This window comes from Magnolia sinica, chromosome 2 (assembly GCF_029962835.1).
Source record: "Magnolia sinica isolate HGM2019 chromosome 2, MsV1, whole genome shotgun sequence".
In the NCBI taxonomy this organism is placed as follows: domain Eukaryota; kingdom Viridiplantae; phylum Streptophyta; class Magnoliopsida; order Magnoliales; family Magnoliaceae; genus Magnolia; species Magnolia sinica.
In genome coordinates, this window is record NC_080574.1 from 123,883,611 (window position 1) to 123,895,128 (window position 11,518).

The following is an 11,518-nucleotide window of genomic DNA, read 5'->3' on the forward strand; positions in this document are numbered from 1 at the left end:
CCAGTCAGCTTGACGATAATAACAATTTTGATAAGTAACCAATAGTGACGGTGATGGCTGGAACTTCGACAATAGTGATATGCTTAAAAATTCACCTTTTATTCATCATTCGTGAAGAAAGAATACAAGGCTCTAACTTTAAAGGCTATTTCACCATTTCATCTGTGATTGCCCCCTTTTGATGTAGAAGTATTATCCTGATAATCTTATATATCAAAATCTCTCCCACTATTAGGGATGATATTTCTTAATGAAGTGAGCATTGACCGGTATACTAATGCCTCGTCCGTCTTGATCTGTTACTCTGTACGCTCTATTGGAATAGACTTTAGTTATGATATACGGTCCATCCCATTTAGGATCAAACTTGCCCGCTGTTCTTCAAGTGACTAATATTGGCCATTTCAATATCAGAACCATATCCCCTTTCTTGAAAGATTGGTGTTTAACCTTTTTATCGAAAGCAACACAAATCCTGGCTTGATATAACTACAATCGCTGTTGAGCTGCTAGTCTTTTTTCATCAAGCAGATCCAACTCTGTCAGTCGTATTCTTGCGTTCTTGTCATTTGTAATTGATCGATGCACTACTACCCTTAGTGAAGCAACTTGTATTTCGATTGGCACGACGGCCTCTACACCATAAACTAACGAATACGGGGTAGCTTATGTCGTTGTACAATGAGTGGTCTTGTAGGCCCATAAAGCTTCCTGCAATTTTTCATCCCAATCACGCTTATTCCTGTTCACTATTTTCTTCATTATTTTTACAATCATTTTATTGAACGCTTCTCCCAGCCCATTGGCTAGTGGATAATAGGGTGTCGAGAATGATTGGTGAATTTTGAACTTAAGACATAACTTCTCCATGCCCCTGTTCTTGAAAGGGGTGCCATTGTCTGTGATGATTTTCTTCAGGATGCCATGGCGATATATTATTGTGTATCGAATGAAATTAACAATATCTTTCTCTTTAACAATTCACAACGCAATCGCTTCTATCCATTTGGAGAAATAGTTTGTTGCTGCTAGTATATATATTGTTTTCCTCTGGACGACAGTGGATTTATGGGGCCAATAACATCGAGTCCCCATGTGGCAAAAGGCCAGGAAGTAGCTGACTAATGAAGATCTCCAAGGGGTACATGTATAATATCCCCATGGATCTGACACTCATGGCATCGCTTCATGTAGTCTATTGCATCTTTAAACATTGTCAGCCAAGAATATCCCATCCAGTGTACTCGGTGCCCCACATTCCCCAGAATGTAACTCTTGTAGCACTTGACCTGCCTCCTCTTCACTTAGACATCGCAACAGTATTTCATTATAGGACCTTCTATATAATCCCTCATTACACATAATGAATCTTTTTTATATCTGTTTAATCTGCAACTTCACCTCTGAATCTTCTAGTAGGATATCGTACTTGAGATAATTAATGAAAGGCTGACGCCAATCATCTATTGTCACTTCTAAGCACGATATAGGGAGTGCTTCCATTGTTTCACTGATTATTTCTGCTGAAGGCAAGAATCTCATTTCTTCGATTGTCACTTGTAGGGGGCTTCGATCTGTGTAAGATAGCACTGCTATTAAACTGGCCAAAGCATCAGCCTTCGCATTCTCGTACCGTGGTATATGCTTGATTTCAACGTTCAGGAATTGTTCCAATAAACGCTGCGCCCTTCGATAGTATGGCAAAAGTTCTTGTTTCCTTGTTTCAAACTCAGTCATCAACTGATTTATGACCAGCTTAGAATCTCCATAAATTCGCAATGCTTTTATTTTCAACTCACTGGCTATTTCCATCCCAATGATAAGTGCATTATATTTAGCCTCGTTATTTGTACATGCGGTGCCCAACGTGAAAGAGTAAGGCAACAAATCGCCTTGGGGGGTGATGAATATCACCCCTGCACCTGCTTCTGTCGCTCAGGCCGCTCCACCAAAGAACATTTGCCACACATTTGACAATTCTATTATCATGACCTTTCATCGGGAAACTCATCGAAGATAGCTTCACAGTCCGTCATAGGATGGGCCGCCAGAAAATCTGCCACTGCCTACCCTTTTACTGCTCTCGCCGGTTCATATGTAATCGCGTATTCTGACAACAGCAACATCCACTTCGCTAGCCTTCCTGACAACATCGGCCTTGTCATTAAAAACTTAATGAGGTTCGCTCGAGATATCAAGGTTATGTCATGGGACAGACAATAATGTCTTAACTTCTGGACTACAAATACCAATGCCAAGCATATTTTTTTAGTCGGTGTATACTTGCATTCTGCACCTATCAAAGTTCGACTTAAATAATAGAGTGTTGCTTCCTTCCCATTTTCGTTCACTTGTGCCAACAAGGCTCCTAATGAATTCTCGGTTGCTGATATATGCAAGATGAGAGGTCTTCCTTTCACTGGGGCTGTTAATACTAGAGGTTGTTTCAATAGTTCTTTTATCAAATCGAAGACATTCTGGCAGGATTTATCCCATATGAATTTTGTTCCTTTCTTCATCAAATGAGAAAATGGCTGACCCCTTCCTGAAAGGTTTGAGATAAAGTGGCGGATATATGCTAACTTGCCTTGCAAGCTCTTCAACTCTTTCAACATTTTTAGGGGTGGCATTTCTCAAATAGCTCTAACTTTTTCCGGATCGATCTCGATGCCTCTGTGTCTTACCACGAAACTAAGAAATTTTCCTGATGATACTCCGAATGCACATTTGGCTAGATTCATCTTTGATCCGACGAAAGACTAAAGCCAGATGCTCGCGATGTTCTTCATGATGGTTTGACCTGACCACCAAATCGTCCACATAACATTCAACATGTTTATGCATCATATCTCTAAATATATTTTGCATCACCCTTTGATACGTTGCCCCCGTGTTTTTCAGACCAAACGGCATAACTTTATAACAATATATTCCCAAGGGGGTTTTGAAAGTCGTTGCCTCCTCGTCTTCAGGTGTCATTCTTATCTGATTGTAACCGGCGTAGCCATCCATGAAGGACATTACAGCATATTGTGTGGTACTATCTATTAGCAATTCGGTGATTGGCAATGGGAAATCATCTTTCGGGCATGCCTCGTTTAAATCTCTAAAGTCGACAAAAACCCTGATTTACCCATTCTTCTTTTTTACTGGGACTATATTTAATATCCATTTGGGGTATTTAACTTCTCTGATTAATCTGACTTTTATTAATTTGCTTATTTCTTCCTCTATCTTGGGGACTAGATCTAGGTGAAATCGCCTCTGTGTTTGCTTGATGGGTCTTTTATCTTTAGAGATATTTAACCGATGCATTGCTACCATCGGCTCTAGACCCGACATTTCTGCATATGTCCAAACAAAGATGTTTTTTTTTTCTTTCAGAAGACTGACATACCGATTAGCTTCTTCTTCTAATAAACTAGCACTTATGAACGTATTTCGCGGTTCTTCTTCTGTTCCGAAATTTATCTCTCTCAAATTGTCAATTGTCGGTTGCCCCCCGTCCTCTATCTGCTTTGGAGCTGTCTCAAGCTTGCTGATCATTTCAAGGTCCCTTTCTTTTATCTGGTTAAATGTTACCATGTTCATTGAAGCCTCTGCCCCCAGTCCTCAGAATTTTTCTCTCTTCTTTTGATTCACCCCGATCGGAACCTGAATTCCTTTTCCATAATTTAAGTCAACGGGTTCTACATGATCAAAGCTCATTTTCTTCATAATTTTCTGACTTACCGGGCTATATCTTTCAAGTTCTTTGGGTGTTAATCTTCCATTTTCCACACCACTATCGACTACTTCCTCCATCTTCACTTTTGAGGGAGTATAGAATTCAATCAGCTCTGCCTATTTTATGCTAGGCTTAACATGAAATCTTTTCGTGATGAGAGGAAATGATTTACTCCTTTCAGCATACAGGAGAGGTACTGTGTAATTTGACTGCAAAATTTTCAATTGTTCTGGCGATAATAATGTCAATGGTGGTTGTCCTGGCTATCGCAAATGCTTTGGGACAAAATAGAACTTACTTTTTCACCTTTTCTGTTATAAGCGACTTCATTTCTTTTTCTTCTACTATTTTTATGCAAACATTTTCTGCGGCCTTTTTCTCATCATTCTTCTTTTCTTCTTTGTTAGCGAATGCATCATAATAACTCGCATCTGCGAAAAAAGCTTCAACTTCTATATACGGTCTCGCATCAGCTAGTACTTTGTGCTGCACCCCATCTTTGCAGTATTTAAAGCACTGATGTAATGTAGAAGGTATAATGTCATATTGATGTATCCATGGTCTCCCCAAGAGGAGATTATATGTAGTTACTGAATTTATGACGTGACAAACAACATTCGTAGTTAATTCTCCAACTTCCAATGTTATGGTGATCTTACCAAGTGCACGTTGTTCATCTTGATTAAAGCCCTGTATAATTATTCCACTAGGGCATAGGTTTGAGTGTCGATAACCCAATTTATTCAGCATCGTCAATGGCAACAAATTTACAGTAGACCCATTATCGAGCATTATTCACTTCACCTATTTTCTGCCGATGTGACCCTCTATCATTAATGGCCTGTTATGTTCCTTGTCACAAACTAGGTCATCATCGAAGAAGGAAATAATTGACATACAATCTTCTTGCCCCTCACTCTCCATCTCGATTAGCAGCACTGCCCTTATGTCTTCATCAGATAAGGCTTTAATCAAGCTTTATCGGGAGTCTTTTAACAATTTCAGAGCATCGTAGACACTCAACCGAGCCAGAATACCTTTCAAATGGCTTATAACATAATAATTGACTTTCTTTATTTCCTCTTCCTTTTCTTTCTCACTACTGTCGTTGTTGGTGTCGTGATTCTTAACTGTTCCTGTTTTCAACTTTTAATTTTTCAGATTCGATGGGCTGGCCATCTTCTTCCCTGATTGCAGAGTAGTCACTGCAACTTTCTCTCCTATTTCCTGGTTATCTGCCCTTGTCCTTCCTTGGTAATTCTCTCGAATGGTAAGCATGTTTGTTGTTGTTCTTTTATCTCTTTATTTCTCTCTTCCGACTATTATTTCTCCCCTGTTTATTATCCTTTATATAATACACTTCAACATATAACAATTTTCTGTCAGGTGTCCTATTATGCAGTGATAATGACAGAAGTCTCTTTCTTTTGTCTTGGATGCTTCTTCAGGTCGTTTTGACACAAGCAGCTCAATTGTCCCTACTTTCAATAGCTGATTCATCATGGGCAGTACATCCTCCTTTTTGAATGCAAAACCCTCATGAGAGTTCAATGATCGGGGTTTTTCTTATCATAAAACCTTCCCCTGGGGTAGTTTAGCTCTTCTTTCCTTTATATCCTTTTACCCCTTGCTTCTCTCGTATCTTGGTTTATGTATTCTCTTACGTCATGGCTTCTCTTTTCATATTCAACCATGTTCGTGAACAAGAGGTCCTCTTTGTACCAGTTCACAATTAAACGCCATCATTTTTCGAGTCATCAGTTCTAAGGCGTGGGCTTTCGTGGCTAGGTCATGGAAAGACCTGATGTCGGCATTGGTGAGATCAAATGCCACCCCCGTTTCCATGGAGTTTAGGCACATCTTCACCTGCTCTTTCTCTTCTGGTAATTACCTATGAGAAGTCCCCAAAGTCTTCCATCTATCTATAAATTTTTCTACTAGCACTCTGTCTTTCTATCTTATTGAAGCTAATTCTATGATACTGACATCTCATTCTGATGAGAATAAATTTGACATGAACCTATCTTGCATTTGTTCCCACGTCCTTATCAACCCAGTAGGCCAAAATACCATTTGAATGCTTTGTTTGTCAGAGAGGACCTCTAGAAAAATTCTCCATGCTAGTAATAAAATGCATTAGATATTCCTCTGGTGACCCATCCTCATTGAGCTTTTGAAAATCCGGATGCTTGAAGTTATTCGAGAACGGAATATCTTCGACTTCTTTTGGGTATGATGTCCGATATCTGAATCTTCTTGTATTCTCACGTTCTTCTTCTGATCCGACTGCTTCTTTAACAACTTGTCGTACCTCTTCTTGTGTTAATGCTCTCATCGCAGGGGCAAATTCATGTGACCAAGTCCGCGGCGGCTGCGACCCTCCACGGTGCTGTTCTCGTTCGTTTATGTTATCAATCATTGGGGGTGCCACCATTCATGCTACATTATGCGCAAGAGTCCCCAAGGCTTTCCGAAGGTTCCTATATTCCTCCATTAATGCTTTCTATGCTTTTGTCATCTCGGCGATGCGATCCTCTGTAGTTGGGGAAGACCCTCGGTTCGTTCCGGCCATATGAATGGCAGCTTCTCCATTCCCTGACGAGGCAGTAGTAGAGGCCAAATGGGAATGCATTAACATTATAGGAGTTGCCGAAAGAGGAGACTCATATGATCTTTGTGCATTTCTGGAGTAGCCGGCTGATTGGGGAGACAAAGATTGATGATGTGGATCCCGATGGGCTAGTCAGTAAAGTCTTTCCTTTCTGTTCTCTTATCCATCGGGAGCTCTTAATAGGTGTTGAGGGTCGAATATTGCATATCAGACCCCAGTTATTGCCAGGATTTACAAACATAGTACTGTTTAATGGCCTGATTTAATCATGTTTGTGATGCAGGGCGAATTCACGAGCCTGGACTGGAAAAGGGTACTAAAAGCATGGATTTAACAGTCTGAAGTCACCAAGGCAAGCGACGGACCCTAGGAGACCAAGATCGACAGATTTGCATGCCAGGGATCCAAGAAAATCGAGAAATTGAAGCTTAAGTGGCCTGAAAAGTGTCCAGAATGCAAGATCATACGATTCCCACCATCTAATCAGTTCAAAACTCCATACGTGGCCTGAGGACCATAAATGAACCATACACGTAAAATTTCATCCATTGGATCGCTGTGGAAGTGGCCCAATGGACAGATCAGCTCACAATTTACTGATCTGGGGCCCACCTGATCTCTGGATACACCTCATCTTCAGTCTCAATGCCTTAAATCATGTGAAGAACCAGATGGACGGAGGAGATTTTGTACATACACCATGATGGACCTCACGTGTGCATTGCATGTGTACAGTGTGCACGTGCACCAGCCATGCACCCGTGCACTCAAAGTCGGTCAGCAGGCACTGACCAACAAAAACTCAAAATTTTCAAAAACGCAATAGCGTTCACGCTGTCCGTCTGTCGGTTTTGCTTGTGGGCCCCACACATCATGCATATCATGAATCTGGACCGTCCAAGGTGTTCAGGGAGGGGGTATTACCCTTGCCTAGGTGGCATAAACACATAAGATATTGAGAGTCACAATCCAGCCGTCCGAACGGAAGATGGACAGTGGATTGAACCAGCTTGTGGGCCACACTGAAATCAAACCAAAACTATCCCTTCCTGTACGGTGTTTCGTCCTGAATCCAATGGACGGCTTAGATTTCTCAAAACAACAGTGAAGTGGGCCCCACCATCGTCACAGCGTCAATGATGCTACTCTGTTTCGTGTCCGGAAGAACCGGACGTTCCGAATCGTCCTGGCCCACTGGCGATGATCAGATGTCTGATCTCAACCGCCCATCATACAAAGGGGCTCGCTTTAGCCAAGCCCATGTTGTCTTTATGCACTCATACATGTGCAGGTGATGGTTTCAGTGATCACAAATGGACTGTCTTACAACTGTTGTAGCTGATCTCTTCCATGGGTCACGCTGAATCTGATCCAAAGCCGACCATCTCCAGTCAAAATTTTGAGGAGAATCTGGTGAACGGAGTGGATCTCCTGTTTGAATTCAAGAATGGGCCCCACCGGAACTTCAACGTAAGAATTCGATTCTTACTACGAATCGGACTGCGAAGAAAGAGCAGTTCCAGCTCCAGCAGCGTGCGTGAGGAGCTTGGGCTCTCTCCGAACGGACATTCTCTTGGCTTATAAAAGAAAGAAAAAGAGAAAAGAGAAGGGGGCCGTGGGAAGGTGATTAACGTGGAGGCTAGGAACATGAGCAAAAGGACAGGGAAGTTTGAACATGGGGCTGGAGGCAGCCGTGGAGCAGACTAAGAGGCTAGAGAGTTTCTTCTTCTTTTCATTATAATTTGTTTATTTTTAAGAGATCCGGCTCATCCATGTCTGGCTGAACCTCTTAGCTAGGGCTAAGAGGTGAAGCCTGTAGCGAGATAGGAGATTCTACTTTATGCCTTTAATTTAAAATTCATAAACTGAATTTGATTTAGTTGATTATTAAAGGAATATTTTTCTTAGTCTTTAATGGTCTGTTGTGACTGAAATTACAATGGGTTTGCAATGGCTTTGAGTATTTCTTTTCCCTTTTTATGTTTATGAAGTCAGGAAGCCCTGTTGTTCATCATTGTTCCATGGGCATGGTAGGATGACAGTACCCTTCCTGATCTTCATACATTGTTGGTTGGTTGGTAATTAGTTTAATTCTGTTGTTTACCTTGTCTCCTGGGCATAGTTTGGTGATGGAATCCATTCTAATTCATATACCTCTCATCTCTTGAAAACTATATCAAAGGAAGTCTAGTTGATTTTCATGATTTTTGAAGCAGGCATAAGAGATCTCCCTGATCTCTACAAGTAGATCCTCTGAATCCCTAGTTTCCTTCCTCTGAATTCCTTAAGTTTTAGATAATTATTCCACAATTATTCCTTAAATTCTATTGGATTTAGATTACATCTTTTTGCTAGTTCTATATCTAGTTAGTTTCAGATCACGTACAAGTTTCAGTCCCTGTGGATTCGACCTCGGTCTTACCGAGTTTATTACTACATCACAACCCTATACTTGGGGAGTGAACAATAGGCAAAGCAGGGAAATCTTGTGCTGCTGAAGGAATCACCGCTTGTGTAGGGTAAATTGCTAGGGGAGCAAGTTCAGGATGTTTCCTGGCTATATTTTGCGCTATCGGTCCCCTAACTCTTCTGAGTGGTGAAGTTGTCCCTGCCACAGTAATCTTCCGGGTCCTTGTCCTTCTTCGAGTGACGACAATCCAGTCATCTCTTTCTTCTTACGCTATTTGCGAAGCAGTTATGATTGTAGCAGCTGCTCGTGACTTTATATGCTTGATTGACACCGTTTTCTCTTTGCGGCATCCAGTTTGTTTATCAGCGTACTCCATAACGAACCCTGTCCCAGTGAAGTAAAGAACTATATTCCTCTGAACAATTACCATTGATTGGTTGGTTGCAATATTCTTTCTTCCTAAATCCTTCACATTACAAAATGACAAAAGTTAGTACTTAAATTAAGTTATATTCTATTTTGGAGATGAAAGGTAGGATGTTCCCACTGACAGGCGCCAAATAGTTGTGATTGTCTTCTATACAGTTCTTAAGCTAATATTAAGTGAATATGAGAAGCCCCAGCAGAGTCGCCATTTTTTTTGAACAAGAAACAAATGCATTCGATTTGGAAATTTCATTCACTTAATGATAAACAAAAGAAGATGAAGAAGACAATCACATCATTTATTCATTCCAAGTTCTTTTACATCCTTTCTTCTCCTTTGATTTCAAAATAGAATATTTATGAATTGTAATATAACACAAATATTTAGCAACATTGTGCATAGGGGCATCATGTACTAAGACACTATATGCTTGAAGCGCTGTGTGCTGGAGGCTATTGTGCTGGAAACACTAGAGACTATTGCGCACTGGGCACTATTATGTGCTTGGCAGTGTTGTGCGCTCAACAGTGTTGTGCGCTCCCTCTTGTTGTGCACCGACAGTGTTGTGCGCCACACAACGTCTATTCCGCATAATGAGTATGGACTCTACCTCTCTCTCCTTTCGAGATCTTTTCCTCTTCCTCAATTAGATGTTAATAACCCTCTTAGAGGGGTCATGGGGTATTTATAACCGTCTCACACGTGTGAACATGTCATGTAGTCATTATGCAATATTCCTTGTGCACCAATTCCCCTTTATGTGGTCTCCTCTATGCGCTCTCCATTGTGCGATCTCTAGTGTGCGATTTCCTTTGTACGGATTTTGTTGTGCGAACTGACTCCCTTCGATGCACAATGCTTTTCAGCGCACAATGATCATCTGTGCACAACGACCATCTACGCACAATGGAAGTTTTTACTGTCTTTATCTCTCTCTTTTTATGCCTCAAAAATGCTCGAAGCCGAGCTGTATATAAAAAGGGGGAAGCGTAGCTCGAAATCAGTTTCATTTTCTTTCTCTGCTCCTGCGGCTCTTCCAAACCACCGAACTAGGCAATTTCTGGTAAGTCGAAAATCTTTCCTCCGGTGCTCTTTTTCTTCTTCTCTGGTTCTCAGCTTTCATTCCTTTCTCATTTTCATTCTTTTTCTTCTTGTTGGTCAGAATTTCATCAAATTGGTCCAATAGAGTGTCCGTTTTAGAGGCTTTCCACGGTGAGTCCAAACCAGAAAGTGTGGACTCCTGACTAGGTGCCCCTTCTAATCCACCATCTTTGATGCCGTTAGGTCGGAAGGATGTAGCGAAGTGTGCCCTAATTGAAAGGGTGGCAGCTTAGCCTGCTGCGAAGCAGCCCTTGGACGTCGGCTCTTTTAGGTCACGGTTGGGGAGTGATGACCTAACCTGGATCAGGGCAGACTACCAAATCCCAAAATCGGTGGTACTCCAGACTCCCGAGCTTAGTGAAGTTCTTAGTCACCCCCACACTGGTGAGGTGGCTATATATCTGGTCGCTCTCCAGTGTGGCCTCCAACTTCCCGTGTACCATATTGTACGGGAGGTCACTCGCCGCCTAAGGTTAGCCCCAGGCCAAATTATTCTAAATGCCTGGATGATGCCTGGATGGCCTTGTTCGAGACGTATATCTTATGGCACCAGCTCAAACATATCAAGCTGTCTGCTGACGAGTTTATGTATTTATATAGAGTGAAGGCCAGCCCTAGCCACCAAGGTTAGTTCTACTTCAACACATGGGCAAACAAGGGCCAAGCCCTTATTACTAATAACTCATCTTCTAACAAGAACTAGAAGGATAAGTAGTTTTGGGCGTGGGAAGTCCCAGTAGCTGAGGTGGCTAGGCTACGCTCCTGCGTCCCCACCGAATTTGCTCTCCCAAGTCGGAGATAGCAAAGCTATGGACTTGTGTTTTTCTTTAGTCTTGAAGCTTTGTTTACTGACCAGTCATGTTCTTTGTGGCTCTTCCTCGAAGCCAGCCTCAACTTTTCGACTTACAACTTCGCCAGGTCAACCGCACAAAGTTGTGGGACACCATAGAGAGAAATTGGAAGAATTTATCACTCCTTAATCTCTCTACCAATCCAGCTTATCTCTAGTCGAGCCACGAGGTAGGTAGTAGATAGCAGAATTTCTTTTTAAGTTCCTATGCTCAGGTTTTATTCTTTCACATTTGACTAGAGTCTTTTGTTGCATAGACATGGCTAATCTTCCTCGCCCAACGAAGAGGATCCAACTTCCTTTTGAGGCTGAGATAACCAAGCGAAAGAAGACGATTAAGAAGAGGACCGTTGTACCTCCTTCATCGCATCGAGCAAGATCCTCTACTGCCG